The sequence below is a fragment of the Stylophora pistillata genome, chromosome 2 (genome assembly GCF_964205215.1).
Source record: "Stylophora pistillata chromosome 2, jaStyPist1.2, whole genome shotgun sequence".
NCBI classification, from domain to species: Eukaryota; Metazoa; Cnidaria; class Anthozoa; order Scleractinia; family Pocilloporidae; genus Stylophora; species Stylophora pistillata.
The window spans coordinates 44,712,212-44,719,877 of record NC_142520.1 but is presented as its reverse complement, the minus strand read 5'-3'; positions in this window follow the sequence as shown (position 1 = coordinate 44,719,877).

The following is a 7,666-nucleotide window of genomic DNA, read 5'->3' as shown; positions in this document are numbered from 1 at the left end:
GGATGCACTGAAGTTTTTTGATTTCTCATATTAAAAATTTTCCATTTGCTTGTAATACAAAACACAAGCTTAGCTGACAGGTCTATTAGGAGTGATGTGTCCAACAATAATACAAACTTAAGACTTTGGCAACAACGTTTAACTATTGTAAAGCTTTTACTGTTACAACTATCCCTGAAATTATCTATTTGGCTTTCCTTGTCCTCCTCTCCCAAATTCATTAGGATTTAAAAGTCTTTACTTTTTCACTTACAGATATTCTAATTCGGCGTTGTTGTTGAATATGTCTTTTGGCAAGTCCTCCAACTGGTTGTTGTCCAATCCCCTGTCAACACAGGACGACAGTTAGTATAAGTTAGAATAGGTCCTGAAACAAACCGCTATATAATAACCGCTAACAGAGTAAATTCGTTTAAGTATATCAACAAAGTTGAAATGGTAAATTGGCCACCGTTACGATTATAAAAGCTGACGTTTCGAGCGTTAGCCCTTCGTCGAAGCGATGTTTTCTTTTCGGTGTTCCATATGAATGCCTAAAAAAGGTTAATAAGCTACCCAGCAATACATGTAAGGGGTAAATGTGGTGTATCCCTCATAAAAGGCCAGGTGACATTGATTGCAGGGGATGCTAAGGGTTGGTTACCGACAAATCCTAAGAGTGGGAAAATTTAAAATGATATTACAAAATGTCTCCGTAGTTTTATTTAAAATAATATAAAGTGTGTTTATTTGAGCAGGCCCAAATGAAAACGCTATGTTCCAGTCTATACTGCCATGTAGTTATGTTCATGACATCAAATCAATAATCTCTAAAAGTAATTTGTTTAAGAGTTTAAAAGGGATGGTCAAAATAGAACCGGCATGTTCAAGTTTGTCTTCTGATCAGGCTTTATGAAGAATACTTTGCATCTATTACGGTTAGTGATATATCATGCGATTTCGAACTCCAACGCGGTGGACGGGTAAAGACGCAGGAAAGTTATGGCAAACTATTTTGTCTTTGTGAGAAAGTTGTCCACAAGAGAATGAAGAGAATTGCTGGGTGTTCACAGCATTGCAAAGTATCTGTAAGAGTACATCGAGTGCCTTGTATCGAGATTTCAAGAGATCTTGTCCCTTAATCACAGCTTCATCGGGCAAATAAAAGTTTTGGCCAGGAAATCAGTACAAGCACATGTAAATTAGTATATTTCAGTGGTTATGTTCATTGACTCAAACAGGGATTTTTCTTACCTACTTTTGTGGAAAGTTACGGACATTTTCCCTGTTATGCAAATCTTTGTCTACACTCTTCACTAAAGTTTATTACAGTATATCTGTATTCTGCAAGTTTGCAATTCACCCTTTAAGATTTTGTTTTATTGCAAACGGCATTTTATCAGGTTTGAATATTCAAACCTCATAAAATTATCATACTGTTGTAGGTTCTGGGATATTTCATGTCGATATAGCTGCTTAAAAGCGTTGCATAACTAATATTTTTCTTGATTAAAATAAGCTGTGATATTATCGCATTTAAAAATTGCAGCCTTCCTTCAAAAGTGATGAGAATAACCTCTGCCAATAGGGGATTACGGTTTTTCTGGAAGGAATGCAAGACAGCTCTATCAAGAGCTTCGAGAAAAGGATATCGTTTCTTAGTACTACTTCAAAATGAAAGCGAGGGTGTCATCAGTTCTCCAAACGCAAGAAAACATTTGAAACCAGCGTTTGGAAACATGATGAAACCCGAAGCACGAGGTTTCGTAATGACCTCGTCAAAGAAACAATATAAAACTATACAATGCTGTATTTTCTTACTTTTCTTTGAAATGACTTTTAGGAGTGATTTGTTGTATCCAGCCGGCATTCATTGTATTAGTCAGCTTTTGTTTTTAATTATCCAATAGTTTCGCGTTGCACCAAATTTCTGTTTCAAAAGCGTTGTGAACTTGAAGTCTTTTACACACTGTTTTTGCCATGGCCGAAGGAAGGTTTCGCTTCCCGAAAACAATCGAGGAAGAAGAAATTTGCGTAGAGAGAGCAATACCGAAGTCTACCAGATATAAAAATAAGTGGGCAGTAGGCATTTTTGAGGATTGGCAACGAGTGCAAAGTGTCAAGTTTCCAATAGTCCAAAGGTTGGTGGGGTTATTAAAGAGTATGAAGCTGTTTGAGTTATCTATGAATATGCAGATTAAGATCAATTTTATCACTAGTGATGAAAACGTGATGAGACACTAATTATCTTCAACTGGTATTTCCTTGAGTTTCAAAGTCATCCACCTGACCTGAATGGGGCGCTCTGGTTGGCTCATAACGTCATGAATTATTATTGCGTTTGAGAAGTTTACTTTTTGTCGTTTCAATTCACTTCGAAAATTCATTAAAAAAACAACCGATTTTCTGCATGACAATATCCTCTCCTAAAACCCTTTTTTTTTTTTCCGCGAGTTGAGGGTTGTGAGTGCTAAGAGCTAGTGCTTTGAATTTTATACCACAAATTTGCATAAAGGGAACTTATTAATTAGTGTTGCACTGTAATTATTTTCGATTTATTGCACTGCGTTTGGAGATCAATGCATTTATATGGTTCGCTTCATATTTTTTAATAAGCAGACAATACAAATTTTGAGCAAGGAAACTTATCACGGAAAAACTTATTGAAGAAAACTAGGATGAGTCTACGGAATCCAAAATTCTCTCCAGCAAGTTTTCTTTGATAAATTTTCTTTATATAGCTCGCTGGTTTACTCTAGTTTGAGCACTCTGGCATGGCTTAGACGATACCACAAAGGTTGGGTCGTTTGGGGTGAACGTCTCGGTTCTCCCCCATCCTAGCATTAGCACTGCACTGATGAGGCCCAGAAGGCCGAAACAGTACTGTCTGCAGTTAGTTATATATATATATATATATATATATATATATATATATATATATATATATATTTATATATATTTTTTTTTTTTTATGTTAAATATAGCGAGCTAGGAGTCCAAGAGTGCATGTGAACTATCGATCCTCCTCACCTGCCTTCCATTACATTTGCATTGGAAAATTTCAACCTCGTGGCTGTTTTTATTCGGTGATACTATATCGTTGCTCTGATCTGGGATATTCTCACCAGTGCTAGATGGATTTCACGCGTTCCTTACACAAGTAAGACAGGTTCCTTATTTACAGCCATCTCAGTAGGATATTGTTACTGAAAATGCCAGATGGTATTTTCTTCAACTGATCGATTAATAATTCAATTTCATTTCATTTTTGGGAACGTACGAAACAGCTCTACGAAAATTTAAAGCCGGACATTTTTGGACTTAAAACTTAAAATTTGAAATTTACGATCGAATGGCTAACTCTGTGAAAATAAGCATTCCTTGCATCGCCGGGGACTCTCTTCGCTACCCTTGAACCCTTTAATCAGATAAGGGCGGTTCTTCAAAGAGAAAAAGATGTTTTTTCCCCAATCCAGGAGATTGTCTTTGCATTTTGCTCTCCCTTCTTTAAAGCTATCAGCTCTGCGAGGTTTTAAATCTCGCCGGTTGTTGTAAGTTTTAGGGGTTCGAATGTTTAGTGCTCATTGTCGAAAACTCTCCTTGAGTACTGGCTGTTCTTTTCATTCTCTAGATCTGTTGTGGCTCTATTCTTATAGGATTCGGCATTTGGGTGGCAGACCCTGACATCAGGGAATGCCGATCGTTGCTGTTCGCAGAATCCATATGCGTGAAGGTTCAATCTTGCGCCTTTTGCAGTGTCAGCTCCTCTTTTTAGCTGTTAACCACTGATGTCTTGAACTACGGGATCAACTTCAACATATCGCCTTATACCGTACTCAAGAGTTCAGCTGTGAGGTCTCTCGGATCATTATGTCTTTGTATGAAAAATACTTCTCGTTTCCAAATCATAGCGTGATCTAGCGTAAAAAACCTCCCCACATACACCACGTGGGGGGAACATTTTGATAGTTTGTCAGCATGAAGGAATTCCTGTTTATTTAGGTTGAAGCCCAATTCTCGGGAGGAAGTACTGTCAGCCACACTACTGACCCTTCCTCAGCTGTCACGTCCAGCGCTCGAATCGCGCAGAATGCCGCGACACATCCGGGAACTTTTTAAGTCCATCAGCGGTGAATTTGAACAGTCCTCTGAGCAAAAAGTGCGGAACAATTAGGAAAGTGGCTAGTAACTACGGTAAACTATTCGCTGTAGCTATTTGGCAGCATATGGATTTTGTAGAAGTGGGTTTAATAAACAAATTTGTATTAAAACTTGTCTTCGCAAATCTGCTTTGAAAAAATGGCACTTGTAGATGCTCTTCAGTGTGGAAGCTGATCTTTAGGTTAATTAATCCGATGAACTCTTCGATTCGCAAAACCTCACAGTCAGCATATGGATAGGTTACTCCTATGTTTCATGAAAATTGCTATTCCGCCCGTTGATAAACTGGGCACTGTAAATACATGTCGTGGAAGACAGTAGCATTTTGGGCAGACTCGGATCGCAAGGATGTCCCTATCTAGCTGATTACACCTGTGTTCCGTAATCACAGAAATAAGTACCTGAGATATTGCATCCTCTAGTGGCTCTACTAGATCCCGACTGTCGGGCAGTATTACTAGGAAGTAAGTCACCCATGTGGAAGCAGCATAGCGTGTTTCTGGCTATATCTGAGGGAACTCTGCTAATCGAGCTACTTCGTTGATCCAAACAGAGACCTTTTCACTGACGTATTCCTCTAGACACTCTCTCCGCGCCCAAATGTTTTTTTTACCTTCCTTTTTTATGTTAATCTTCGTTTCCTTGAGTACTCTCACATTTTCCTCCTTGTAAGGCTTTGCAATAGTCCAGCAATTCTTGTCGTTTGGAAAGTAGCCAAAATTTAAACCCAGGGTTCTCAGGTGCCCCACTATCTCTTGATTTCTGTAGTAGAGCCTGCCCCACCCGCATAAGCGAACCAGCATTGCTTTGCTGTGGACGCCACCTGTAGACTCGTGATCAGAGGCTGGATGCTAAGAGCATAAAGAGCTATAACGATCGGATCTGCGGTCCCTTCTAATGACAGGATCTCTTTGCCGTCCGTGATAAGTTAATAGTAGTTACAATGTTTACTTCCTTTTTTGATTTGCTTTGACTTCGCCTCTTTTTAAAATAGTTGTGCTTCTGATTTCGAGTGGCCTTTGTCAAGCGCGCACTAAATATGAACGAATGGCTAAATAGTACTGAACTAACTAAAGATTGCATGACATTTTGATATCCTTGTTTTGCAAGTTAAAAACCCTAAGTGTTACGAGCGAGCCTGTTTGACTTCCACACTACAAAGACATAACAGTAGTTAAATTAAGGAGTACCCAACTGTTTATTGACTTGACCCTGTTTCGATTTGTTGTATGAAGATTAGAGCTCGACCCTGTGAAATGTCGCTTCATTGTATGAATTACTTCCTCTGGTTTTTACTGGATTTTCTTTTCAACGAGCTATGACAGTTTTTGACCAAGGAACTTTAACATGGGAAAATTTGTAAAAGGCAAGGCTCAGAAGCATAGTATTTGACAAGGAGAGTACAAAAAAAGAACACTATGAAAGGCAATTCTGGTCCATTCAAAGTTCATTGACAAATTTCCTTCGCAAGTATTCTTTGATAATGTCCATAGCGAGCAAAATTGAAAGATATATTTGTATATATGAGAATGACATGTAATGTTCAGCAGAAGTGAGAAGAGGGATGAAGGTTAGGAGTAGGAGGGTGGGGTCCAAAGGGGGCATGTGTCACTTTACCTTCCTCTCCCCCCCCCCCCCTTCCCCTTTCCCTTACTTTCATCATTGTACTTGCAGGAGAAAACTAAAATCCCTATCCACTGAAACAGAACATTCCTACTTCGTAGCTGATTTTATTTAGAGCTAAGACATCGCTGCTCCTGTTTACTGGTATTTATATCAATGCGCGATGGATTTGACGCGTTCCTTACACGGATGAGACAAACTCTAAACTTACAGCCATCTCAGCTGGGTATTGTTACTGAAAAAGCCTGGTGGTAATTTCTTCAGCTGGTTATTGTGCAACCACCTACCAAAGGTAATATAAAGGAGTGTTAATTAAATTGTGCTTGTCAACATAGTGCAGGAACTGTGGTTGCTCGAAAATGTTGATTGTCTAATGTCTTCATTTTTATAGAGCTAAGATAGGATACTTGTTTTTTGTTTGTCTGTGTGTGTATGTGTAACGCACTGAAAACAACTGAATGCTTAACACATGCCTATTCTCCCTTCTCCCATTACCCATTGTTGTAATACATAGGGCTTGACATTACTCACTAGTCCTCATCATAAGCCAGGCGACATTGATTGCAGAGAGGGGGAGGGTAAGGTACCTAGACACAAAATGTCTCAATAGTTTTGTTTAAGTTTGCTAATACAGCGTCTTCATTTGTACAAGCACAAATGATCACACCATGTTTAACCTTCGCTGAGCAATGTCAGCTCGTTAAATATTTATTATTCCTAAAGAAATTCTTTGAAGGCTTAAAAATTAAATAAACCCGACATGTTAGTCTTGTGGTCAGTCTAAAAGAAGGAGAGTGAACACCATTATCGCGAACAGAGAGCTTTGCATCGAAGAGGATCCTACTTGAAGGTTTAATAATCTGTGGGGACATATGAAACAGCTCTATACAATTTTAAAGAGCATTTCTGGACTCAAAATCGACTGCTTCCATTTTCCTCTATAGCATTTTCTCGCCCATCATTACTGACATCTCTGAGAGGGGTGATTTCTTAATTATAGTTGTTTATTTCATGTGCGCATAGAACGTTCTCTCTTTTCGTCCTTCTCTAGATGAGGTTGCATTTTATCCTTTCTTAACCTTTTAAAATCTTACTACTATCAACCGATAACTCGAACCTTCAAGGGACATTGAAAAAGGCTCGAGTTATCTGTTAAAACAAATGGACTGGAATTAAAGGAAACGTTGTTTGCTGTTTTTAGTGTTCATGTAGTATACTTAAAGCACCAAAAGTTCGTTTGCCGAGGAGGCCAAGGCAAAAATCTGCAACGTACTATATGTAAAACCACCGAAGAGGATGTTTCAGTTTTCCTCCTTTACCTCAATTTACCATAATCTAAGGGCATCAGAACGCACATAGTTTTCAGCGGTATTACACTGAGGGGTCTATGGAAAATACTAATCAAATTCGCTCATCGCTGCTCTGATCTGCTGATATTCCCGCATACTCTGGATGTATTTGATGCGTTCTTTATTTAAAAAGGGCAGGACCAAACTTATAAGTTAGCCAGCCACTTGTTGTTACTGAAAATGCCTGGTGGTAATTTTTTCAATTGATTCTTTTTGCAGCCACCCACCAAAGATGATTAAGAGTGATGTTCATTGCATTGGATTAGTAAATAAACTATGGAAATTGTTATTCTAAAAATTGTTGTACTTTTCATATTCAACAGAAAGTCCTAAAACATAAACCCTAACAATTAATTTCGTACATGATCCGATGTTTTCTTTTTGGCGTTCCGTATTAACGCTTAAAAACAGTTAATAAGCTACTTAACAATAAATGTAAAGGGTAAAATTACATTTTGTCATGTAGCGTAGTTTCCATTTTATAAATAGGCTAGACGACATTGATTGTATGGGAGGCTGAGGGTTGGTTAGCGACAAAGGCTAAGAGTAAGAAA